The 26667-nt window shown below is 46.2% G+C and overlaps 1 long non-coding RNA gene across 1 annotated transcript in view; it reads left to right on the top strand.

Moving 5' to 3' along the window:
* The window catches only part of LOC139266868 (uncharacterized), a 79114-nt gene extending 58399 nt beyond the window's left edge, over positions 1 to 20715 (top strand). Inside the window, exon 3 of the long non-coding RNA XR_011593789.1 lies at positions 20642 to 20715. This is a non-coding gene — a long non-coding RNA (uncharacterized lncRNA). The remainder of the gene's footprint in view (positions 1 to 20641) is intronic.
* The last annotated feature ends 5952 nt before the right edge of the window (positions 20716 to 26667 follow it).

Below are 26667 nucleotides of genomic sequence, written 5' to 3'. Positions count from 1 at the left end.
CTTGCCATTCTGAAAAGGACCCGTTTATTCCTACTCTTTGCTTCCTGTCTGCCAACCAGTTCTCCATCCACATCAATACATTATCTCCAATACCATGTGCTTTAACTTTGCACACTAATCTCTTGTGCAATCCCTTGTCAAAAGCCTCTTAAAAGTCCAAATACACCACATCCACGAGTTCTCCCTTGTCCACTCTACCAGTTACATCTTCAAAAAATTCTAGAAGATTTGTCAAACATGATTTCCCTTTCATAAATCCATGCTAACTTGGGCCGATCCTGCCATTGCTTTCCAAATGCACTGCTATTACACCTTTAATAATTGATTCCAACATCTTCCCCACTACCAATGTCAGGCTAACTCATCTATAATTCCTTGTTTTCTTTCTCGCTCCTTTTTTTAAAAGTGGAGTTACATTAGGTACCCTCCAATCTATAGGAACTGTTCTAGAGTCTATAGAATGTTAGAAAATGACCACCAATGCATCCACTATTTCTCGGGCCACTTCCTTAAGTACTCTGAAATGCAGACTATCAGGCCCTGGGGATTTTTCGGCCTTCAATCCCATCAATTTCCATAACACAATTTCCTAAATAATAAGGATTTCCTTCAGTTCCTCCTTCTTGCTAGACCCTCGGTCCCCTAGTATTTCCGGAAGGTTATTTGTATCTTCCTTCGTGAAGACAGAACCAAAGTATTTGTTCAATTGGTCTGCAATTTCTTTGTTCCCCATTAGAAATTCACCTGATTCTGACTCAAGGGACCTACATTTGACTTCACTAATCTTTTTCTCTTCACATATCTATAGAAGCTTTTGCAGTCAGTTTTTATGTTCCCTGCAAGCTTACTCTCATATTCTATTTTCCCCCTCCTAATTAAACCCTTTGTCCTCCTCTGCTGTATTCTAAATTTCTCCCAGTCCTCAGGTTTGCTGCTTTTTCTGGCCAATTTATATGCTTTTTCCTTAGATTTAACACTATTCTTAATTTCCCTTGTAAGCCACCTTCCCCGTTTTATTTTTACGCCAGACAGGGATGTACAATTGTTGAAGTTCATCCATGTGATCGTTAAATGTCTGACATTGCCTATCCACCATCAAGCCTTTAAGTATCATTCGCCAGTCTATCCTAGCCAATTCACGTCTCATACCATCGAAGTTACCTTTCTTTAAGTTCAGGACCCTAGTCTCTGAATTAACTGTGTCACTCGCCATCTTAATGAAGAATTCTACCATATTATGGTCAGTCTTCCCCAAGGGGCCCCGCACGACCAGATTGCTAATTAATCCTCTCTCGTTACACAAGACCCAGTCTAGGATGGCCTGCTCTCTAGTTGGTTCCTCGACATATTGGTCTAGAAAACTATCCCTTATACACTCCAGGAAATCCTCCTCCACCGTATTGCTACCAGTTTGGTTAGCCCAATCTATATGTAGATTAAAGTCACCCATGATAACTGCTGTACCTTTATTGCACGCATCCCTAATTTCCTGTTTGATGCCATCCCCAACCTCACTGCTACTGTTTGGTGGTCTGTACACAACTCCCACGAACATTTTCTGCCCTTTGGTATTCCACAGCTCTACTCATACAGATTCCACATCATCCAAGCTAATATCCTTCCTTACTATTGCATTAATCTCCTCTTTAACCAGAAACGCTACCCCACCTCCTTTTCCTTTCTGTTTATCCTTCAAGAATATTGAATACCCCTGGATGTTGAGTTCCCAGCCTTGGTCAGCTTGGAGCCATGTCTCCGTAATCCCAATTACATCATATCAGTTAACAGCTATCTGCGCAGTTAATTCATCCACCTTATTACGAATGCTCCTCGCATAGAGACACAGAGCCTTCAGGCTTGGTTTTTTTTAACACTCTTTGTCCTTTTAGAATTATGTTGTAATGTGGCCCTTTTTGATTTTTGCCTTTTATTTCTCTGCCTTCCACTTTTCCTTATCTCCTTTCTACCTTTTGCTTATGCCCCATTTTACTTTCCTCTGTCTCCCTACATAGATTCCCATCCCCCTGCCATATTAGTTTAAATCCTCCCCAACAGTACTAGCAAACACTCCCCCTAGGACATCGGTTCTGGTCCTGCCCAGGTGCAGACCGTCCGGTTTGTACTGGTCCCACCTCCCCCAGAACCGGTTCCAATGTCCCAGGAATTTGAATTCCTCCCTCTTGCACCATTGCTCAAGCCACGTATTCATCTTAACTATCCTGCTATTCCTACTCTAACTAGCACATGGCACTTGTAGCAATCCTGAGATTACTACCTTTGAGGTCCTACCTTTTAGTTTAACTCCTAGCTCCCTAAATTCAGCTTTTAGGACCTCATCCCGTTTTTTACCTATATCGTTGGTACCTTTATATACCACAACAACTGGCTGTTCACCCTCCCCCTCCAGAATGCCCTGCAGCCGCTCCGAGACATCCTTGACCCTTGCACCAGGGAGGCAACATACCATCCTGGAGTCTCGATTGCGGCCGCAGAAATGCCCATCTATTCCCCTTACAATAGAATTCTCTATCACTATAGCTCTCCCACTCTTTTTCTTGCCCTCCTGTTCAGCAGAGCTACCCATAATGCCATGAACTTAGCTGTTGTTGCCTTCGCCTGATGAGTCATCTCCCCCAACAGTACCCAAAACGGTGTATCTGTTTTGGAGGGAGATGACTGCAGGGGACCCCAGCACTACCTTCCTTCCACTGTTCTTCCTGATGGTCACCCATTCCCTATCTGCCTGTGTAATCTTTACCTGCGGTGTGATCAACTCACTAAACGTGCTATTCACGACATCCTCAACATCGCGGATGCTCCAGAGTGAATCCACGCGCAGCTCCAGTGCTGCAATGTGGTCTGTCAGGAGCTGCAGCTGGATACACTTCCTGCAAACATAGTAGTCAGGGACACTGGAAGTGTCCCTGATTTTCCACATAGCACAGTAGGAGCATGACATGGGTCTGGGCTCTCCTGACATGACTTAACCCTTAAATTAGCAGGACTTCAATGCTCTGTTACCATTGCCAGTTTCTGAGACCTTGGGGCCCAACTGCCTTTTACTTTTAACCTGCAGATGATTCACCTCGGTTGTCTGACAACTGGATGTGCTACGAAATTCTCAGAATATTGGTCAGCCTTGTTCATTGGCACAGCTGTCTGAGAAGATAAATCAAAAGTGAAGTTAGGAGTTGTCAATAACTTTCTTCTGATCACATCATTTTTCATCCGACAAACAAAGCGGCCACGCAATGCTTGGTCCTGAAAGTTTCCGAAATTACAGTGAATAGATAGCTTTTTTAATGCTACAATGTACTCACTGATATTTTCTTTGGTTAACTGATCTCGTATTCAGAAACAATAACTTTCAGCAGTTTCTCGGGGCTCAGGACTTTCGTGCTGTTCTAACTTTGTTAGAATGTGCTGAAGAGTTGGGTCCTTTGACTTGACAGGCACAAGCAAATTTTTCAACGTTTGATACACTTTGAGCTCTGCTTCAGTTAAGAAAATAGCCTTTTGTCTTTCCAACACCATCCGGTTATGGTTTTCATCATTGGGGACTTCGTTATTATTTGCAGTGAAAAACATTTCTAGCCGCTCCACATACGCTCCAAAACTTTCATGGTCGTGTTGAAACTCCCTCAAGTGCCCTATTATTCCCATAGGCATGGCCATCTGGACTCTGGCAGTTCAGACAAGTGTGCTTGTAATTTACCTTGGATTTGTAGCTGTTAATCAAAACAGAGAAGCTCTCAAAGCCTCTCTGTCGGTTGGCTGAATCATCCACCAACAAAAATTTCAGCTTTGTTGTTCCACTTATCCCATTCTCAGCATCATTTGTTATATCTTCAGTACAACTCACAAACACACACAGATTTAAGATGGCTTCTAACATCAAGAACTCTAGTCAGGTGACCTGTTCCCTATTTATTGTTGTAAACAGCACTGGCTGCAATGCCACAGTAGTCCACCAGGTGGAGCCATATATATTATGATTAATTACCTTTCTGGTGAAGGTCTCCAGTGGTCTCTTTTAAAAAAAGCTGATTTAGCCACATATGCACTTCGTTATCCTGAAAGCAGCAATCCTGGCATCGGCTGAGTTCAGGGCAACCGAATTTTGGGAAGTGATCATGAAACCAGTGTTAGGCTCCTTATTTGCATATGCAAAGTGACTAATGCCTGTTTCAGGCATGAGTCCTAGATGGCTGTACTTCAGCCTTTATCAATATGGTGGCTAATGCATTTCCAGCATAGAATGCATGCGCACACGCCGCCCACCTGTTGAACACTTAAGCTCTCTTGTTATGCCTGTAAAACAGGTGCAGTGTCAACAAATTTCCAAGCCACTATTTTTCAACTCGACTTTTTTCATCACTCTATATATTAAGCACATTTCTGTATGCAGCCAGAAAATAGATATTGATAATGAAAAAATTATTCCTGGCACTGCAGCAACAAGTCTGTGCTCTGTCTTGTTCTACTTTTCTGGTTGAAGATTAATTTCTCCTTATGGATAGAAGCAGGAGAGAACAGAGGTATAAATGAACTAGTTTCAAGTAAGACTAGAGATTAGAAAGAGCTGACGTAGACATTGGTATGCATTGTGCCGTTTTTTGCAAGTAAAATGGGCACAATAATGACAAACTTAGCAGTGGGATTACCTGCATTCTGCATAGGCCACTGCTAAATTTGTTAGGGCTGTTTTTTAGGTATCTCAGTCAGACACCGAAAACAGGCTTTAGGCCCATATTCATCTTACTGAAATATGAAAGCTGCCTGTGGAGGCACTGGCAGCTCATGCAATGAATGATAATGATGCCTGAGCCCCAATTTTGGGCTGGCTTCAGGCCTCCTGGTTGGGGTGCATGCTGTCAGTGTACCACCGGTTATGGACCCATTAATGGGCCATAACCAATTTTCACCTCACCATTTTTCCCCTAAGTATATGGAGAAAATATGGAACAAACTGCCAGCAAAACCAGTTGAGGTTCAGATAATTAACTCCTTCAACAAGGAATTTCATAAATATTAGTTTGGGAATAAGCATAGAAGTCACAGGGATGTGATAATGATTTTTGTGTCACTAGAGAAGGACCAGAGAAGGGAATGCTGCCCATGGACTGTGTCAGGTCTGGGTTGAATAGTGGAGATATGCAGATGGATGAATATGCCAAAATTTTACTTGATTACATTTTTGGATCAGGGAGTATTCATGCAGCTTTTAGTTTTCTGAAATTAATAGATGGGGTAGATTCCTTGGTGAGTGTTGTGTATCTGTAAAGCATGCACTTACATGTTCCGCCACCAGGGAGTGCATCCCCTGAAGTCCCAAGGGATCCCAGCATCCCTTGGGAGCACTGTATGTAAGCCGGCCCCTAAAGCTTGTTCCTCACTCTGGAGTGTCTTAATAAAGACTGAGGTCACTGTTACTTTAACCTCCCTGTGTGTAGTCTCATCTGTGTTAGGAACACAATAACTGGCGATGAGTATACGAATCCAACGCAAAGATGCAGCAAACTGTGGGCATCCTGGAGAAGTTCTCGGAGGGTGAGGACTGGGAAGCCTATGTCGAATGGCTAGATCAGTACTTTGTAGCCAACGAGCTGGACGGAGAAGGAAGCGCTGCAAAAGAAAGCTGTCATCCTCACGGTCTGTGGGGCACTGACCTACAGCCTCATGAAGAATCTTCTGGCTCTGGTGAAATCCACAGATAAGTCGTATGAGGAGCTGTGTACACTGGTTGGGGAGCATATTAACCCGAGGGAGAGCATGCTGATGGCGAGGTATCGGTTCTACACGTGCCAGCAATCTGAAGGTCAGGAAGTGGCGAGCTACGTCGCTGAGCTAAGGTGACTTGCAGGACAATGTGAGTTTGATGGCTACCTGGAGCAAATGCTCAGACTTTTTTGTACTGGGCATTGGCCACGAGACCATCCTACGAAAACATTTGACTGTAGAGACACCGACCCTCAGTAACGCCATTGCGATAGCACAGTTCACCAGTGATAACACCAAACAAATTCTCAGCACACAAGTGCTAGCAATGTTCATAAATTAACTGGAACTGTGTTTGTGAGCAGAAATGTACAGGGCCGAAACCACGAGTCTGCAACTGCCAGCAGGCCTCAGGTGATCCAGATGACTCAGAGTCCGCAACAAAGGTTGAATGCAAGGCAATTCACACCTTGTTAGCATTGTGGAGGCTTCCATTCAGCCTATTCATGCCTCTTCAAAGGGTATGTTTGCAAGAGCTGTGGAACAATGGGGCACCTCCAATGAGCTTGCAGACGAGCTGCAAGCACTGCAAAACCTGCTAACCACCACATGGCATAGGAAGACCAGTCCATGGTGGATCAAAGCAATTTCGAGCCTCAGAGAGAGGAGGTAGATGCTGAAGTACATGGGGTGCACACATTTTCGACGAAATGTCCACCTATAATGCTAAATGTAAAATTGAACGGCTTACCCATGGCCATGGAACTGGACACTGGCGCTAGCCAATCCATCATGAGTAAAAAGATGTTTGAGAGACTGTGGTGCAACAAGGCACTCAGACCAGCCCTGAGCCCCATCCACACAAAACTGAGAATATACACCAAAAAGCTTATCACTGTCCTGGGCAGCGCCATGGTCAAGGTCACCTACGAGGGCACGGTGCACGAACTGCCACTCTGGATTGTCCCGGGCGATGGCCCCACACTGCTTGGAAGGAGCTGGCTGGGCAAAATCCGCTGGAACTGGGATGACATTCGAGTGCTATCACATGTCGATGAGGCCTCATGTACCCAGGTTCTTAACAAATTTCCTTCCCTTTTTGAGCCAGGCATTGGAAACTTTTCCGAGGTGAAGGTGCAGATCCACTTGGTCCCAGAGGCACGACCCATTCACCACAAAGTGCGAGCGGTACCTCACATGAGGAGGGAGAGAGTGGAAATCGAGCTGAACTGGCTGCAACGCGAGGGCATCATCTCCCCAGTGGAATTCAGCGAGTCGGCCAGCCCGATTGTTCCAGTACTCAAAAGTGATGGCACGGTCAGGATTTGCAGCGATTATAATGAAACTATTAATCGTTTCTCGCTACAGGACCAATATCTGCTACCAAAGGCAGACGACCTATTTGCGACGCTGGCAGGAGGCAAGACGTTCACCAAGCTCGATCTGACTTCAGCCTACATGACGCAGGAGCTGGAGGAGTCTTCGAAGGGCCTCACCTGCATCAACACGCACAAGGGACTGTTCATCTACAACAGATGCCCGTTTGGAATTCGGTCGGCTGCAGCGATCTTCCAGAGAAATATGGAGAGCCTACTCAAGTCGCTACCACGCACGGTGATTTTTCAGGACGACATATTGGTCACGGGTCGGGACACCGTCGAGCACCTACAAAACCTGGAGGAGGTCCTCCAGCGACTGGATCGCGTAGGGCTGCGGCTGAAGAGCACGAAATGCATCTTCATGGCAACAGAAGTGGAGTTTTTGGGGAGAAAGATCGCGGCAGACAGCATTCAGCCCACAGACGCCAAGGCAGAGGCTATCAGGAACGCGCCCAGGCCACAGAACGTCACGGAGCTGCGGTCGTTCCTGGGACTCCTCAACTATTTTGGTAACTTCCTACCGAAGTTAAGCACCCTCTTAAAGCCCCTACATGTGTTATTGCGCAAAGGTGGGAACTGGGTATGGTGAAAAAAACCAAGTAATTGCTTTTGAGAAAGCCAGAAACATTTTATGCTCCAACAAGCTGCTTGTATTGTACAACCCGCGTAAAAGACTTGTGCTAGCATGTGATGCATCGTCGTACAGAGTCAGCTGTGTATTACAACAAGCTAACGTTGCGGGGAAGTTGCAACCTGTCGCCTATGCCTCCACGAGCTTGTCTAAGGTCGAGAGGGCCTACAGCATGATTGAGAAAGAGGCATTAGCATGTGTGTTTGGGGTAAAGAAAATGCATCAGTACCTGTTTGGCCTCAAATTTGAGCTGGAAACCGATCACAAGCCCCTCATATCCCCGTTCACTGAAAACAAGGGGATAAATACTAATGCCTCAGCCCGCATACAAAAGTGGGCACTTGCGCTATCAGCGTATAACTATACCATCCGCCATAGGCCAGGCACTGAGAACTGTGTGGGTGCTCTCAGTCACCCCGGTGGTGGAAATGGCGCAGCCTGCAAACTTGTTGATGATGGCGCAGCCCGCAGACTTGTTAATGGTCATTGAAGCATTTGAAAATGATAAGTCACCTGTCACGGCCTGCCACATTAGGACTTGGACCTGCCAAGATCCTCTGCTGTCCCTAGTAAAAAAACTGTGTACTGCATGGGAGCTGGGCCAGCATCCCCGTTGAAATGCAAGAGCTAATCAAGCTATTGACGCGGCGAAAGAACGAGCTGTCCATTCAGGCAGACTGTCTGTTGTGGGGTAACTGCGTAGTGCTACCCAAGAAGGGCAGGGAGACGTTCATCTCGGATCTCCACAGCACACACCCAGGCATAGTAATGATGAAAGCGATAGCCAGATCCCACGTGTGGTGGCCCGGTATCGACTTTGACTTAGAGTCCTGTGTACAGCAATGCAGCGTGTGTGCTCAGTTGAGCAACGCACCCAGAGAGGCACCCCACTAAGTTAGTGGTCCTGGCCCTCCAGACCATGGTCGAGGATCCATGTTGACTATGCGAGCCCGTTTTTCGGTAAAATATTCCTGGTGGTGGTGGATGCTTTTTCAAGATGTATTGAATGTGAAATAATGTCGGGAAGCACCGCCACCATTAAAAGCCTGAGGGCCATGTTTGCCACCCACAGCCTGCCTGACATACTGGTCAGTGACAACGGGCCATGTTTCACCAGTGCCGAATTTAAAGAATTCATGACCTGCAATGGGATCAAACATGTCACCTCGGCCCCGTTTAAACCAGCCTCCAATGGGCAGGCAGAGTGGGCAGTACAAACAATCAAACAGAGCCTCAAACGAGTTACAGAAGGCTCACTCCAAACCCGCCTGTCCCGAGTACTACTCAGCTACCGCATGAGACCCCATTCGCTCACAGGGGTGCCCCTGGCTGAGCTACTCATGAAAAGGACACTTAAAACCAGACTCTCGCTGGTTCACCCCAACCTGCATGATTGGGTCGAGAGCAGGCGGCAGCAACAAAATGTAAACGATGGTCGCGCACTGTGTCATGGGAAATTGATCTGAATGACCCTGTGTTAGTGCTCAACTATGGACATGGTCCCAAGTGGATCGCGGGCACGGTGATTGCTAAAGAAGGGAGTAGGGTGTTTGTAGTCAAACTAGACAATGGACAAATTTTCAGAAAGCACTTGGACCAAACGAGGCTGCGGTTCACAGACTGCCCTGAACAACCCACAGCAGACACCACCGTTTTCGAGCCCACAACACACACCCAAAGGATCAATGACACCACGTCGGTCCAGGAAATCGAACCCATCACGCCCAACAGCCCAGCAAGGCCAGGCTCACCCAGCAGCCCTGCAGGGCCAACAACACGCCCGCCCAGCGAGGGCATAGCCAACACACCAGAACAGACATTTGTACCGAGGCGGTCCACCAGGGAAAGAAAGGCTCCCGACTGCCTCACCTTGTAAATAGTTTTCATTTTGACTTTGGGGGAGAGTGATGTGGTGTATCAGTAAAGCATGCACTCCTATGTTCCGCCACCAGGGAGCGCATCCCCTGAAGTCCCAAGAGATCCCAGCATCCCTTAGAAGCACTGTATATAAGCCGGCCCCTAAGGCCTGTTCCTCATTCTGGAGTGCCTTAATAAAGACTGAGGTCACTGTTACTTTAACTTCCCTGTGTGCAGCCTCATCTGTGTTAGGAACACAATAGTAGGACTGTAGATGTATGCATATTCTGGTCTATGTGCATGGTCTGTGAAGCTTGATTGGATTAATTGACTTTTCTCATTTCATTTTTTTTTAATGCTTCACAGTGTAGAGTTAACAATCTGATCTCAGCCAGAGTACCAGTGTTTGTGTGAAAAGAAAAAACTTGTATAAGGAAGAAGAAGAGCTGGGTATAAATTGGAATATAATTCAGCAGGTATCAAAGAAAGACATGTTGTTCTGTAACAGCTTATTTTAATTTCAATCAGAGTTTAGACCGCAAATAAAATTTTATTAACTCGGGTATCCTATTCTTCTCTTCATTTTTTTCTTTGTCATTTTCACACTCAAGCCATGTGACCTACTCTCAACATTCTCCCAGAGCTATTTTTGAGTCAGCTGTTCGGAGGTGCAAGATAGCAGTCTAAGATGACTGGGCTGCTGATTGTTCCCTCAAAGGAACTGTATAGCCTCCACTTTGTGTCTCCTCCCTGAGGGTATGAGCAAGATCAGGAACTTACTGAGTGAGGAATCATTGGCATGAACCAACACCCTACATTGCATGACAGAGTTGTGGCACAGTGTCCTGCGCTTTCCATTTCAGGATAGAAACCGGCATGGACATGATGGGCCGAATGGCCTCCTTCTATGTCATCAATTTCTAAATTTCTAGATTCTATAAACTTCTATGATTCTATAAACTTCTGCATGATACAATTTTAACAAAATTATGAAATAGTTTGCCTGTGTATCGCAAACAAAAGGGATTTCAATGTGATTATATAATTGTTGTCAAAGCACCCACTAGTTACATCACGACTTCTGCTGCCCTTGCCGGACACATTTTAGCCGAGTTAGAAAGGGATGTAAGCACAAGCCTCTATTGAAAGTCACTGCATGGAGACTGTAAAAGGTCAGAGGGAGAACTGAAAATAACAGTGCTAGCTATAACATGTTTCCATTGGCAAATCTGTTCATATCCCAAATACAACAATACTATAGGAAGAATTCAGACAGTGAGAGTACTTTGTATTTAAGCCCCAGGAAACTGTTTTTGATTGACTTGCCCTTTGCCATCATCACGTATACTGCATGTTCTCTATGTTTTGACAGGTAGCTGTAATTCTGTCAGGAATATATTGATTTTGCAGAAAATCAATATTACCCAAACACAGTACTGCCTTCTTAGAGTAGCTAATTTATTGCTTTTACATGAACAAATGTTCCCAGAATTCTTAGTAAAATATATATAGTTTCTATTTTAATGAATTTTTTGGTGCTGGGACATATTTCTTTCCCTGAGTGCTTGAGTGTCAAGTCACAATATGACCTATTCTGATGTTTTTGTTGAAGCTGACTGATATTCTCATGTTACCGCCATCAAATAAATAGCTGTTTCCTTGTCTGACCCAATATTTGTGTTGTACTGCAGTAAGTCACGCACTGCCTAGAGGGTCCAAACATCCTGAAATTAACCAATACAGCAGTATGTCAGTTAACGCACCCCCTGATAAAGGAAACTCCAAAGAAATTTCTCAGGCATGGGTCTTAGCTCGACATTCTTTGGGGTAGATCTTGAGGTGATGCGATGGTGTAAAATGGATAATAGCAAGTCAGTGGCCTGCTTTTCATCTCTCCTGATTTTTATTTCTGTCAACATCAACTGTAGACATAGCTTCCAGATGTATGCTGAAGGCACCCAGATCTTCCTTTCCACAATTTCTCTCAACCCCTCCACTGCCTCTGAGACTTGTCCATCATCTATTTCTGAATACGCCATAATTTCCTGCAGCTAAACATTAGGAAGACCAAAGCCATCACTTTTAGCTCCCACCAGAAACTTCATATTATTACCACTGATTTCATCCCCTTTCCTGGCCACTGTCTCAGACTGGACCAGACTATTCATAACCTCGCCATCCTATTCGATCTTGAGCTGACCGTACAACCCCACATCTTCTCCATCACAAAGCCCACCTACTTCCAACTCTGTAACATCGCCCGCTTCCACTCCTACCTCAGCTTCTCTGCTACTAAAGCCCTCATTTATACCTTTGTCAGCTCCAGACTGAATTCTTTCAATGTTCTCCTGGCCAGCCTCCCATCTTTCACTTTCCATAAACTTTATCTCCTCCAAAACTCTGCTGATCATATCCTATCGTGCATCAAGTCCTGCTTACCCATCAGTCCCTGTCCTTGTTGACTTCTATTTGCTCCTATAATCATCAGCATAGAAGAAAGCTGTTCAGCCCATCACACCTGTGCCGGCTCCTTGAAAGAGCTATCCAATTAGTCCCACTCCCCCGCTCTTTCTCCATAGCCCTGTAATTTGTTTCCCTTCAAGTATTTATCCAATTCCCTTTTGAATGTTACTATTGAATCTGCTTCCACCACCCTTTCAGGCAGAGCATTCCAGATCATAACAACTCGCTGTGTAAAAAACATATTTCGCCTCTAGTTCTTTCCCCGATCATCATAAATCTCTTTGATTTTGACCATCTTTATCAAATTTCCTTTTAACCTTCTCTGAACGAAGGAGAACAGCTCCACCTTCTCCAGTCTCACCACATAATTGAAGTGTTTCATCCATGGAACCATTCTAGTAAATCTCTTCTGCACCCTTGCTAAGGCCTTGACATCTTTCTTAAAGTGTGGTGCCTAGAAGTGAACACAATACTCCAGCTGAGGCCTAACCAGCATTCTATAAAGGTTTAGTATGACTTCCATGCTTTTGTACTCTATGCCTCGATTAATAAAGGCACGGGTCCTGTATGCTTTTTTCACAGAATTCTTAACTTGTCCTGCCACATTCAAAGATATGTGTACATACACCCCCAGGACTCTCTGTTCTTTAAAATTGTACCATTTAGTACATATTGCCTCTCATTTTTACCAAAATGTATCTCTTCACAATTCTCTTCATTAAATTTGATCAGCCATGTGTCTGCCCATTTCACCAGTCTGTCCATGTCCTCCTGAAGTCAGTTACTATCCTCCTCATTATTCACTACATTTCTGAGTTTCATTTCATCTGCAAACTTTGAAATTATGTTCTGTATACCCAAGTCCAAGTCCTTAATATATATCAAAAAGAGCAGAGTTCATAATACCGACCCTTAGGGGACACCACTGTATACTTCCCTCCAGTCAGAAAAACAATTGTTCACCACTACCCTCTTCTCTCTGTCCCTTGGCCTATTTTGTATTCATGCTGCCACCGTCCCTTTAATCCCATAGCTGTAATTTTGATTAAAAGCCTATTATGTGTTACTTTGTCAAATGGGTTTTGAAAGTCCATATACACATCAACCGCATTACCGTCATCAACACTCACTGTTACGGCATCAAAGAACTCGATCAAGTTAGCTAAATACAATTTGCCTTGAACAAATCCATGCCAACTTTCCTTTGTTAGCCCATAATTTTCCAAATGCCAACTGATGTTAGGCTGACTGGCCTGTAATTGCTGAGTTTATCCCTCTCCTGTTATTTGAACAGAGGTATAACTTTACAATCCTCCATTCCTCTGGCACCATCCCCATATCTAAGGTGGATTGAAAGATTGTAGCCAGAGCATCTGTAATTTTCACCCTTACTTCTCCAGTAACATAGCATGCATCCTGTAAAGTCCTTACACAATACCACAAATCCACACGAGGCACATTCTATGGACAAGGTCACTCTGTGACCTGCACGTTTATTCACAGGACCAAGAAGTGATGACCCTGCGTGGGACCTACCTTTATATACCTGGATGACCAGGTGAGGAGTATCTCCCACAAGTTCACCCCCTGTGGTCAAGGTGTGCATTTCTCAAGTCTTTACAGTATTGCAATGTTGTTACATGAAGGTTATATACATGACATCACCTCCCCCCCAACGTCTTATTGGGATCACAGGTTAAGTCTTTTGGGTGGTCTGCGCTCCCTCGTGGAGCGCCGCAGTTGGGGCTCTGGCTGTTGAGCCTTGGCCTGCGTGTCTGTCCCCTGTGGTGATGCCGGCCTGTCCAGGCTGACCGCAGGGACTGTGCATGCTGCTGAATGTTCTTGTTGCTCGTTCACTGGCGGTGGTGTGAATACCATCTCATGCTCTTCCTCAGGTTCCTCAGAGTCCATGCTGAACATATTTTTTACTTGGTCCAGATGCTTGCGGCATATCTGCCCATTGTTAAGTTTAACCACGATGACCATATTCCCTCTTTGTCTATTACAGTACCTTCAAGCCATTTGGGTCCCAAAGCGTGATTGAGAACAAATACGGGGTCATCAATTTTTATACATCTCCCCCTTGAATTTCGATCATGGTACTAATTTTGGGACTGGCGTTTGCCCTCGACAATGTCGGACAGGACTGGATGAATGAGGGACAGCCGAGTTTTGAGTGTTCGCTTCATGAGTAGCTCAGCGGGCAGGACCCCCGTGAGTGAGTGCGGTCGGGACCTATAGGCCAGCAGGAGGCACGATAGGCGGCATTGAATGGAGGGTCCTTGAATCCGGAGCATGCCTTGTTTTATGATTTGGACCGCAAGTTCCACCTAGCCATTGGAGGCCGGCTTGAACGGTGCTGTCCTGACATGGTTAATGCCATTACCCGACATGAACTCCCGGAATTCGTAGCTTGTGCAACATGGGCCATTATCGCTAACAAGGATGTTCGGCAAGCCGTGGGTCGCAAAGACCATGCGCAGACTCTCCACAGTGGTGGATGTCGTGCATGAATTCAAAATGATGCACTCGATCCATTTCGAGTAGGCATCAACCACAATGAAAAACATTTTTCCCGTGAACGGGCCCGCGTAGTCTACGTGAATACGTGACCATGGCCTGGTGGGCCAGAGCCACGGGCTGAGTGGGACCTCCCTGGGGGCATTACCTAGCTGGGCACACGTCGTGCACCTGCAAACACAGTGTTCCAGGTCTGAATCAATTCCCAGCCACCACACATGTGACCGGGCAATGGCTTTCATAAGCACGATGCCTGGGTGCTCGCTGTGGAGTTCCCTGATCAATGCTTCTCTTCCCTTCTGGGGCATGACTACCCGGCTGCCCCATAGTAGGCAGTCGGCTTGGATGGAGAGTTCATCCAACCGTCTGTGAAACCGTCTGACCTCCTCAGGGCATGCTCCGTGTGCGGGCGCCCAATCCCCAGTCAGGACACATTTCTTAATCAGGGATAGGAGGGGATCTCTGTTGGTCCAGATTTTGATCTGACAGGCTGTGATGGGGGAGCCTGCTCTGTCAAAGGCATCGACAGCCGTGACCATCTCAGCGCTTTGCTCCGCTGCCCCCTCAGTGGTGGCCAGTGGAAGCCTGAGCAATTTTCGGTGCCGGGCCGGTGCTGGATGGTGTAGTCATATGCAGCGAGCGTGAGAGCCCATCGCTGTATGCGAGCTGACCCATTGGCATTGACAGCCTTGCTGTCTGACAGCAGGGATGTTAACGGCTTGAGGTCCGTTTCTAATTCGAACCTCCTGCCAAAAAGGTACCGATGCATCTTTTTCACCCCATAGACACATACGAGTGCTTCCTTCTCAACCATCCCATATCCCCGCTCAGCTTGAGAGAGCGACCTGGAGGCATAAGCCACAGGTTGTAGTTGGCCCTCAGCATTACCCTGCTGCAACACGCACCCAACCCCATAGGACGATGCATCACATGTCACAACCAATTTCTTACAGGGGTCGTACAGGGTCAACAACTTATTTGAACAAAGTACGTTCTGCGCCCGATTGAAAGCCGGTTCCTGACAGTCCCCACAAAACCAATCGCAACCCTTACGCAGGAGCACGTGTAGCGGCTCCAACAATGTGCTTAAGTTCGGCAGAACGTTCCCGAAATAGTTCAAGAGTCCCAGAAATGAATGCAACTCCGATGTGTTGCAGGGCCTGGGCGTTCGTCAAATCACCTCCGTTTTGGATTCGGTAGGCTGAAGCCCTACTGTAGCAACCCTCCTGCCCAGAAACTTGACCTCGGGAGCCAAAAACACACACTTAGACTTCTTGAGTCGCAGGCCTACCCGGTCCAGTCAGCGTAGCACATCCTCCAGGTTGTGGAGGTGTTCCTCGGTGTCACAATCGGTGATGAGGATGTCGTCCTGAAATACGATTGTTCCAGGAATGGATTTGAGCGGGCTTTCCATGTTTCTTTGAAAAATCGCAGCCACTGATCAAATGCCAAACGGACACCTGTTCTAAACAAACAGTCCCTTGTGCGTGGTGATGGTGGTCGGTAGTTTAGATTCGTCGGCCAGTTCTTGGGTCATGTAGGCTGAAGTGAGGTCTAACTTGGTGAACAGCTTGCCGCCTGCCAGCGTGGCAAAAAGGTCCTCCGCTCTCGGGAGCGGGTATTGGTCTTGTAGGGACACCTGGTTGATAGTGGCCTGTAGTCGCCACAGATCCTGATCGAGCCATCCGCTTTTAGGACAGGAACGATGGGGCTCGCCCAGCCGTTGAATTCAACGGGCGAGATGATGCCCTCTCTCAGCAACTGGTCCAACTTGCTCTCAATTTTCTCCCGCATCACATACGGCACAGCTCCAGCTTTGTGGTGCACTGGTCTGGCGTCCGGGGTGATGCGTATCACTACTTTGGTACTTTTAAACGTCCTGACGCCTGGTTGAAATAGTGACTCAAATTGCTGTAGGACCTGTGAGCATGATCTTCGCTCCACAGATGACATGGCCCCATTTCCAGTTCATCTCAGCTAACCAGCTCCTCCCCAACAGTGCGGGACATTGCCCGGGACAATCCAGAGCGGCAGCCGATTCACCAATGTGTGACCGCCAACATTGCACTGCCTAGCACTGGAATGATTTCTTTGGTATACATCCGTAATTGCATCTCAATGCATTCTAGTTTGGGTCTGTTGGCTTTGCGTGGCCATAGCTTTTCGAATTGTTGAACACTCATGAGTGACTGGCTGGCCCCCGTGTCCAGCTCCATGCGAACAAGGATACCGTTTAATAGGACTTTCATCATCATAGGTGGCGTTTTGGTGTATGAGCTGTGAATGTTTGCCACATGAACCCGCTGAACTTCAGCATCCATTGATTTGCCCCAAGCGTCATCCTGCCTCGCAGACCCCTCATCTGATTCATCCGCCTTGTATATTAGCCTGGTTACAGGCTTTCTGCACATTCTGGCTAAATGGCCACTGAGATTACAATTTCTGCAGACGAACTGTTGAAACCTGCAAGTCCGAGCAGCATGTCTGCCCCCACACTTCCAGCATGAACTGAGATTCCCATTGTTGCGAACAAAAGAGCTGTTGCAAGGCATTCCTCGCTGATTGTCCCTTTGACTGCTCTTGAGCACCCTGTTAGTGGGTGTCAATGGCCCCATCCCAGGCCGCATTGTCCACAGGGGGGGGCGTAAATGTCTGTTCAGCCTGTCATTGTCTCTGTTGGAGACTTACTCTTGGGCCTATTGCTACCTGAGGTGTGTCGAACTGCCTTCACCTGCCTGCAGGGCTCTGTGTTGCGTTTATGATATTGACTCGTTGGAGGCAGAATTGCGCATGTATATTATATTGGTTTCCTCCTCCCCTGCCATAAAAGTCTGAGCCATCAACGCCGCCGCTTCCAAGGTCAAGGCCTTGGTCTCAATTAGCTTTCTGAAAATCCCAGCATGACCGATGCCCTCAATAAAGAAATCCCTTAGCATCTCCCCCCTGCAGGCGTCTGTGAACTTACTGTGAAGGTCCGCAACGAAATCCGGTATGCTCTATCCTTCCCGACATCGGTGGGTATAGAATCTGTGTCGGGCCATGTGTATGCTGCTCACCGGTTTGAGGTGCTCACCGATTAGTTTGCTGAGCTCTTCAAAGGTTTTGTCCGCCGGCTTCTCAGGTGCTAGCAGATCTTTCTTAAGCGCGTAAGTCTTAAGTCCACAGCTGGTCAGCAGATGAGCCCTTCGCTTGTCGGTCACTGCGTCTTCCAGCCAGTCCTTCATGACAAAACTCTGCTGGAGCCTCTCAATGAAATCGTCCCAGTCCTCACCGACACAGTACCGTTCATCTGTGCTGCCGGTGGCCATTCTTGTGGGTCGTTGATTCCCGTTTCTCGTCGCCAATGTAAAGTCTTTACACAATACCACAAATCCACACGAGGCATATTCTATGGACAAGGTCACTCCATGACCTGAACCTTTATTCACAGCACCAATAAGTGATGACCCTGCGTGGGACCTCCCTTTATATAACTGGATGACCAGGTGAGGACTGTCTCCCACAAGTTCACCCCCTGTGGTCAAGGTGTGCATTTCTTACGTATATATAGTATTTCAGCGGTGTTACATAGAGGTTACATACATGACAGATGGCTATCTGTGCGAGCCACAAGGGCAGATGGGCCTTCTGGTAACCATTCCCATTGTCACCTTAGCCGGGAAAGATAGCCCACAACCGCCAGGAGCAGTGATGGACAGGCGGCGATCCACAGAGAACCATGGTATCCAATTAAAAACAAAGACATACAAAGTGGCCAAACTATTGGGAGGACAGAAGATTGGGAAGCTTTTAAAAACCAGCAAAGAATGACTCAAAAAATGATTAAGAAAGGGAAGATAGATTATGAAAGTAAACTCGCATGAAATATAAAAAGAGTAAGAGTTTCTACAGGTATATAAAAAGGAAAATAGTGGTTAAATTAAATGTTGGTCCCTTAGTGGAAGAAACCAGAGAATTAGTGGGAGAATTGGCGAACATGGAGATGGCAGAAACTCTGATCAAATATTTTGTATCAATCTTTATGGTAGAGGCCACTAAAAATATCCCAACAGTGGATAGTCAAGGGGCTATAGGGGGGGAGGAACTTACCTCAATCACAATCACTAAGGAGGTGGTACTCAGTAAGATAATGGGACTAAAGGCAGATAAATCTCCTGGACCTGATGGCTTGCATCCTAGGGTCTTAAGAGAAGTAGCGGCAGGGATAGTGGATGCATTGGTTGTAATTTACCAAATTTCCCTGGATTCTGGGGAGGTCCCAGCAGATTGGAAAACTGCAAATGTAATACGCCTATTTAAAAAAGAAGGCAGACAAAAAGCAGGAAACTATAGACCAGTTGGCCTAACATCTGTGGTAGTGAAAATGTTGGAGTCCATTATTAAAGAAGCAGTAACAGGACATTTGGAAAAGCATAATTCAGTCAGGCAGAGTCAGCATGGATTTATGAAGGGGAAGTCATGTTTGACAAAGTTGCTGGAATTCTTTGAGGATGTAATGAACAGGGTGAATAAAGGGGAACCAATGGATGTGTTGTATTTGGACTTGCAGAGGCATTTGACAAGGTGCCACATAAAAAGTTACTGCACAAGATAAAAGTTCACAGGATTGGGGGGTAATATATTAGCATCGATAGAGAATTGGCTCACAGAAAATAGAGAGTAGGGATAAATGGTTCATTCTCGGGTTGGCAATCAGTAACGAGTGAGGTGCTACAGGGATCAGTGCTGGGACCCCAACTATTTACATCTGTATTAATGGCTTGGAGGAAGGCACCGAGTGTAATGTAGCCAAGTTTGCTGACGATACAAAGATGGGAGGAAAAGCAATGTGTGAGGAGGACACAAAAACCTGCAAAAGGACATAGACAGGCTAAGTGAGTGGGCAAAAATTTGGCAGATAGAGTATAATGTTGGAAAGTGTGAGGTAATGCACTTTGGCAGAAAAAAATCAAAGGGCAAGTTATTATTTAAATGGAGAAAAATTGCAAAGTGCTGCAGTACAGCGGGACCTGGGGGTCCTGGTGCATGAAACACAAAAGGTTAGTATGCAGGTACAGCAAGTGATCAGGAAGGCCAATGGAATCTTGGCCTTTATTGCAAAGGGGATGGAGTATAAAAGCAAGGAAGTCTTGCCACAGTTATACAGGGTATTGGTGAGGCCACACCTGGAATACTGCGTACAGTTTTGGTTTCCATATTTGAGAAAGGATATACCTGCTTTGGAGGCAGTTCAGAGAAGGTTCACTAGGTTGATTCCGGAGATGAGCGGGTTGACTTATGAGGAAAGGTTGAGTAGGTTGGGCCTCTACTCATTGGAATTCAAAAGAATGAGGGGTGATCTTATCGAAACTTATAAGATTATGAGGGGGCTTGACAAGGTGGATGCAGAAAGAATGTTTTCACTGATGGGGGAGACTAGAACTAGGGGGCATAATCTTAGAATAAGGGGCCGCCCATTTAAAACTGAGATGAGGAATTTCTTCTCTAAGAGGGTTGTAAATCTGTGGAATTTTCTGCCTCAGAGAGCTGTGGAAGCTTGGGCATTGAATAAATTTAAGACAGAGATATAGGCAGTTTCTTAACCGATAAGGGAATTAGGGGAACGGGCAGGGAAGTGGGCCTGAGCCATGATCATATTGAATGGCAGAGCAGGCTCGAGGGGCCATATAGCCTACTCCTGCTTTTATTTCTTATGTTCTTATGTAACCATGCCTCTAACAGACCTAGAGGAGCGAGTGGCCAGTCTGATCGATGCCTCAGGGAAGTCAAGTGCCCGTGGGGGTGCTGAGCCCCGTTCAAAAGTGAGGGTAAGTCCTACAAAATTGGGGCAATGTGATGTAGTGTCTGTGGACTAGGGATCGGGCAATGTGATGTCGTGTCTCTGGACTAGAATTCGGGCAATATGATGTAATGTCTATGGACGAGGGTTGGGGCAATCTGATGCAGTGTCTTTGGACTACATATAATGGGGTAGTGGCGATCCTTCAAATAAGCCTGTGCTATGTGACCTTACTCATGTCACCCTGCCCCCTCCCCTGCTGCTAACCACTCGTCTGTTGTTTTTTATTTCCAGATGAGGAGTCGCAATGGAAGCCTCCACCTCAGTCCGTCATGTGGGGTGAGGTGGGGGACGAGGGCGAGGCCGAGGACAAGGAACTTCCACGAGAGGAGCAAACTGATCAACCTATTCCGAGGGAGCTGAGAGCGTCCAGCTCACCCAACAGCTCCTAGCGGACTTGGGTAGGATTCCCACAAGTATTGCGACACTAACCGCGGACATAATAGAGGTTGTGTCGCAGTTTGTCAATGTGAGCCGCGAAACCACTGAGGCTGTCAATACCCATGCAAAATTGATGGCCTCCATCTTTGACACTACAGTCCCCAGTGTCACACCCAGACCCACATCACCTGTGATTAGCAAGGCCGAGCAAGAGGCTCACCGCTCAGAATCCAGGCCTTCCATACCCCGAGCTTCTCTGGGGATCCACACATGGCATCTCCTATTGTCTTTCCACCTAATACAGCAAGACTCTGGCCGCCTTGCTGCACGACGTCTTGGTGCCACCTTGAATAGGGTCATGACATGAGGGAGGGGGGGTTAGGGTGAGGGGGGGGAAGGAGGGGCCGGAGGTTGTTGTTGTTTTGTTGTTGTTTTGTTGCTGTTTTGTTGTTGCTAATTTATAAACATTTTTAAAGTTTCCCAATTCACAATAATATTTAATACATTTTATTCCAGTTTTGAAATGTTTAATAAATGTTATTCAAGTTACAATGTTTAATAAATCTTATTCGTTACTGTATGTTTAATACATTCTTTTATTCACCTTAACCTTTCCTGTGTAGTGTCTCATTTGCAGAATAAAAGGGGGAATAGTCAACATGGTGGGATAGAGTGTCCAGGCAACGGTCAAACATGCCGTTCACTCGTCAAGCAAAGCGTTGAATTATGAGCTGCTGACGTAAGGCTTTTGCAGTGGCAAAAGTTCCATGAGGCCTCCTCTGTGGTGGTGGTGGGGGTGGCAGTGGTGGCATTGGTTCCTCGCCAGGCTCCTCATCCTCTTCCTCCTCCTCTCCTGTTTCCTGAGGTGGTCCTGCAGTACCCTGTGACAAATCCTGTTCCCTCATGATGGCTAAGTTGTGTAGCATGCAGCACACCACAATGAACTCAGAGACCTGCTGAGGGAAGTATTGCAGACAGACTCCAGAGTGGTCCAGGCATCAGATGCGGTGCTTGAGCACTCCAATTGTCTTTTCAACGATGTTGCATGTGGCTATATGGCTGTCATTATAGTGATACTCACCTTCTGTCTGAGGGTTCTAGAGGTGGGTCATGTGCCAGGTGACGAGGCCATAACCTTTGTCCCCCAGCATCCACCTCTGGCCTTGTGGCTGACACTCGAACAGGCATGAGACACTACTCTCATGCAAGATGAAAGTATCATGGATGTTCCCTGGATATTGGGCATTTACTGCCATGATGCGCTGAGTATGGTCGCAGACGATCTGTACGTTCATGGAGTGGAACCCCTTTCGATATCGGTAAACATCTGGATTGAGTAAAGATGCTCGCAGGGCAATGTGCGTACAGCCAATGGCACCCTGAACCTTTGGAAGCCAGTAATTCATCCAAAACCTACAGCCCTCTCATTCTGTGCCTCCTTGGTCATTGGCAATTTATGAAGTCCATCCTGCGTGCGTACAGTGCAGTAGTCACCTGGCGAATGCAGCAATGTGTAGCGTACTGCGAGATGAGTGGGGGTAAAAGGTAGCTATTTGCAGTGGCAGAAGGTGGGTAGTGGTGTTCCACAAGGATCAGTGCTTGGACCACTGTTGTTCACAATTTATATTACGATTTAGGCTTTGGAATCAAAAACATAATTTGTAAATTTGCAGATGACACTAAATTGTCAATACTGAGGAGGACTGCAACAAATTACAGGAGGACATTAATAAACTTGCAGAATGGGAATATAATTGGCAAATGAAGTTCAACACAGATAAATGTGATGTATTACATTTTGATAAGAAGAATAGGAATACCCCTACTCTCTGCTTTCTGTTTTGAAGCCAGCTGGCTAGACATTCTGCTACTTGTCCTCTGACTCTGCATTCTCTGACCTTGTTCATCAGTCTATTATAGGGTCATGGTGAAGGAGCAGCAAGAGATTGTAGAGTGACATGATCAGGGCCCAGGAGAGGCATGAGTTCGGGACCTAGAAGAGTTGAGGGCCCAGGGTCAGCATCAGCCAGTCCACACTGCGATATGTGTGAGACTAGATCCATGCAGCTGAGCTGGTTTCCAGTCGTCTTGGTTAATCCTTGCCACTGGACCAAGACCGTGTGGTGGCTGGTATGCAACGGTTACCATACGTTAAAAAAATCCACGCACAGGTATCTTCTACCCTTCAAGATGTAGTTCGGGACTGGAATATCAGGTCCTTCATTGAAACACCTGTGAACGCATCCCTTTTTGGTGTGGAAGCAGGTTATCCTCAATACAGGGGACTGCCAAGAACAAAAGACTGCGAGATGGAGCATAAGTCCCCTGCTGATGCCTGATAGGAACTGGAGGCATAGAAGGCAAGTGCTGCAGTCACCTTCAACTCGACGGGCAGTGTAGTCCTCTTTCCGCTGGTCTGCCTGTATGAGCTGGCTTTTCTCTGTGACCACCTCTTTTCGGAAGCGCAGCCTTCTAATGCATTGTGCCTCAGAGAGCTGCAGGTATGAGCACTGTTCCCTGTAAACTCGTGGGGGGTAAGGCCTCCCTCCTATACATCTGCAAGTTCTTCGATTACGCTCAAAATGCTCATCAATAAGCCTTCTTCCAGCTCGACGCTGCATAGAAAAAGCAGCCAGGAATGATGGCTGAGATAGTATAACCTCCATTTTTTTAAATGTCCTTAAATATCCTTTAAAATGAACTATAAACTCACATAAAACTTCACTGTGTAAAACACAGCCTTCCTTCTCCAAATCCTTTTATGCATTCAACTTCTGCTCTGTTTTCAAGATGGCGCCAGGTGCGCCCTGGGTCCGACCTGGGTCCGACTGTTTTTTCGGGGAGGATTTCCGGGTGGACGATAAAACGTACGATATCGACGAATTTTTCGCCCGGGGCGATAGCGCAGCGTTGCACACCGATTGACATCATCAAAATGCTTAAAAAATCGGACGGGCGATAAGTTTTAGCACCGGCGCAAAACCAAAGCCAAAATTTCTGCTCGGGCGCAAAATGTTGTGCGGTTCATTTCGCGCCAAAAAATAAATAAATTCCGCTTCGCCCGGGCACAAAAATGGTCGCAAAGCTGTTGACATTCGAGCTCAATTTGAACACAAACTTCTACAGCCGGGTGTTTTTCTTTTGCCATTCTGCCTACATCTGGATTTCTTCTGACTGCTTCTTACAGTGTAAGATCCCCAGAAGATTTTGAACCCCATAGCCACAGTCAGGAGTTCTCAGGAACAAGTCAGGCATCTCCCAAGGGTGTATCCTTTATGCCATTAGCACAGAGAATGCAGGAGCAGCACAGGATGGAGCAAAGGCGTTTCAGGCTGCATTGACCTCAAAAGGCATCATAGCAGATGTCATCACTATAGACCAAAGTCTATCTTAGACACCACAGCCTTACCTCTTTCTCCTCTGACTTTCAAATAAAGGGGGATTCCCTCAAACCACAATCACATGACAACACATCAGCCCTCTTTGCCCCTTTCCTGCATGTCTGTGACTTCTATGAATATCAAAGCGCCCCATCAAAGCACAATCCAGATTAATACAATAACTGCAAAGTGAACACAATCACCCGACACATTCCCAAAACACCAAACCTACAACTTTTTTCTAAGTGAATGCTTCATGGAAGGAGTAAGTATGTGCTGGCTGGTTACAGGATTTCATTGACGGCCAGCTGGGATTCTGTTGGTCTCAGATTTCTTTTTACTGATTTTTGTGAGGAATCATATCTGAGACTGTGGTGGATGACTGGTGCTGCCTGCTTTCTACCATCTCCTTTCATGTCTGGTACAGGAGCAGGGATTTGTTCGTGAGTCCCATAAAGTGTGTGCCTCCTTTTCCTGACCAGATATCTTGTCTTCCCTCACTTTGTGATGCCCAATTCTACAGCAATTTTGCTCAATAAGTATTTGATCTCACCTTCACGTAGTAAAAGTTCAGCTGTTTCAATGTTTCCTAATTGCAATTCACAACTGATTAAGAGGATTAGTATTTATCCTGCTGTGTGGGAGATACAATAAACATTTTACCCCACAGACTGTGTGTAAACCAGCAGACTTTATTGCTGCCAAAAACTTTCATTAGCCCACTGTTATCCTTTGAATCTTGCACCCAGTGCAATTATTTGTCTTGAATCTCTGTACCTCACCAGTTACATCCTCCTGCTGTACTTTCAGAATTCATAACTATGGAATGCTTTTTTTTTGTTTCTCTTTGCAGTAAAAGTGATTAAGTACTGACATAAAAACAGAAAATGCTGGAAATACTCAGCAGGTCAGGCAGCATCTGTGGAGAGAGAAACAAAGTTAACATTTCAGGTTGATGCCCTTTCATCAGTTTTTATTTCAGATTTCCAGTATCCACAATATTTTGGTTTTGATTAAATACTGAGTAAACCTGCCAATTCAGTTATGACCAGCTCATAAATAACTGCACTTTTAGTATATTCAGTACTGATTTTAAGGTTTTTGATATTGTTGGCCAGCTTTTTCCAGTTTTTTATGATCGGCATGTATGCAATGAATTTGTGGAGAAAAGATATTGGGCTCAATTTTCCCCAGTGATTTGCACCGTTTTTTTGGCGCATGGCAATTTTTTTGGCCTAAGTTAAAAAACAGTTTCTCCAATCAATGTGCGCCAGCGTAACTGAGTTACGATTTTTTTAGGTTTGTTTTTTTGAGTCATGGGGGCGTAACCTGTCACCCGTGCCAATTCTGGCCAGTTAGACAAGTTTGTCCAACTCAGAGTTATTCCAGTTCTTCTTAGGCCGGCGTATGTGGCCTCTGTGGAAAAACCTTCTGGTGAGTTAAGAAAATCGGCGCAGGTAAGGAAATCAGCACAGCAGATGCCCAGACAGCAGCAGCAGGAGAGGTAAGAGAGAGTGAGAGAGAGGGGAGGGAAGCCTTTCGGGTATAGTTAGGTGCAGGGACCGGGAAGCCATTCGGCCTGGGATAGGTGCGGGGACTGGGACTGGGGAGGCCAGGGATAGGTACGGGGACTGGGACCGGGAGGCCATTCAGCCTCGGATAGGTACGGGGACCGGGAGGGGGGAGACCGTTCAGCCAGGGATAGGAGTGGGGACCGGGAGACCTTTCGGTCTTGGATAGGAGCGGGAACCGGCTCCGGCATGCAGTGGAGGGGACTTTAGTTATTTAATGAAGGCAAGTTGCTGCAATGTTTAATGTGCTTGGTAAGTTGCTGTAATGTGCTTGTGCTTGGTTGCTGTGAGCTGGCTGTATATTTCACTTTCCAGCCTTAGCCCGCATTGTGTCCCTGGTTACCATGGCAACCCGATCTATTTAGCGCAGAATAAGGCTCCACTCCCAAAACTAAACGACAGGCTAGGCAGCGCTAAAATGAAGAATTCAAACGGGGAAACTTGAAAGATTTTTTTTGGCGTACTTGGGCCCAAAAAAAACAGGCGTAACTCTTCAAGTACACCAAAAAAACAGCTTTGGGGAAAATTGAGCCCAAAGATTTACTGCAGCAGCACAATGCTGCCACCTTGTGGGAAGAAACAGCACTTTTCATCGTAATAGTTCTCAAGGACAGTTTCAGGCAGAAATTAGTTTTACTGTAGAGGTGTCATCAGCTTGTTTATAGAAATTGATCCCATGTTTGCAGATGAGGGGAACATATAGATATGGAAAGGATGTACGACAGGACACAGGAGAAGAAACTATTGGGGGAAATGGACATAGTTTTGGAACAGATAGGATCAAAACGGGGCGAGGTCGGTCATATAAAGATAACCCATGGAGGAGACACAGCGGAGAAAGATGGAATGTTCAACCATAGCAAAGGTTGTGTGAGGTTAAGGGTGGAAATCACAACATAACGCAGTCACACAGGATGTCATTGGTGAC

Source organism: Pristiophorus japonicus, chromosome 7, assembly GCF_044704955.1.
Source record: "Pristiophorus japonicus isolate sPriJap1 chromosome 7, sPriJap1.hap1, whole genome shotgun sequence".
NCBI classification, from domain to species: Eukaryota; Metazoa; Chordata; class Chondrichthyes; family Pristiophoridae; genus Pristiophorus; species Pristiophorus japonicus.
Note: the sequence above shows the minus strand (reverse complement) of the source record. Positions and strands in the feature narration are given on the sequence as shown.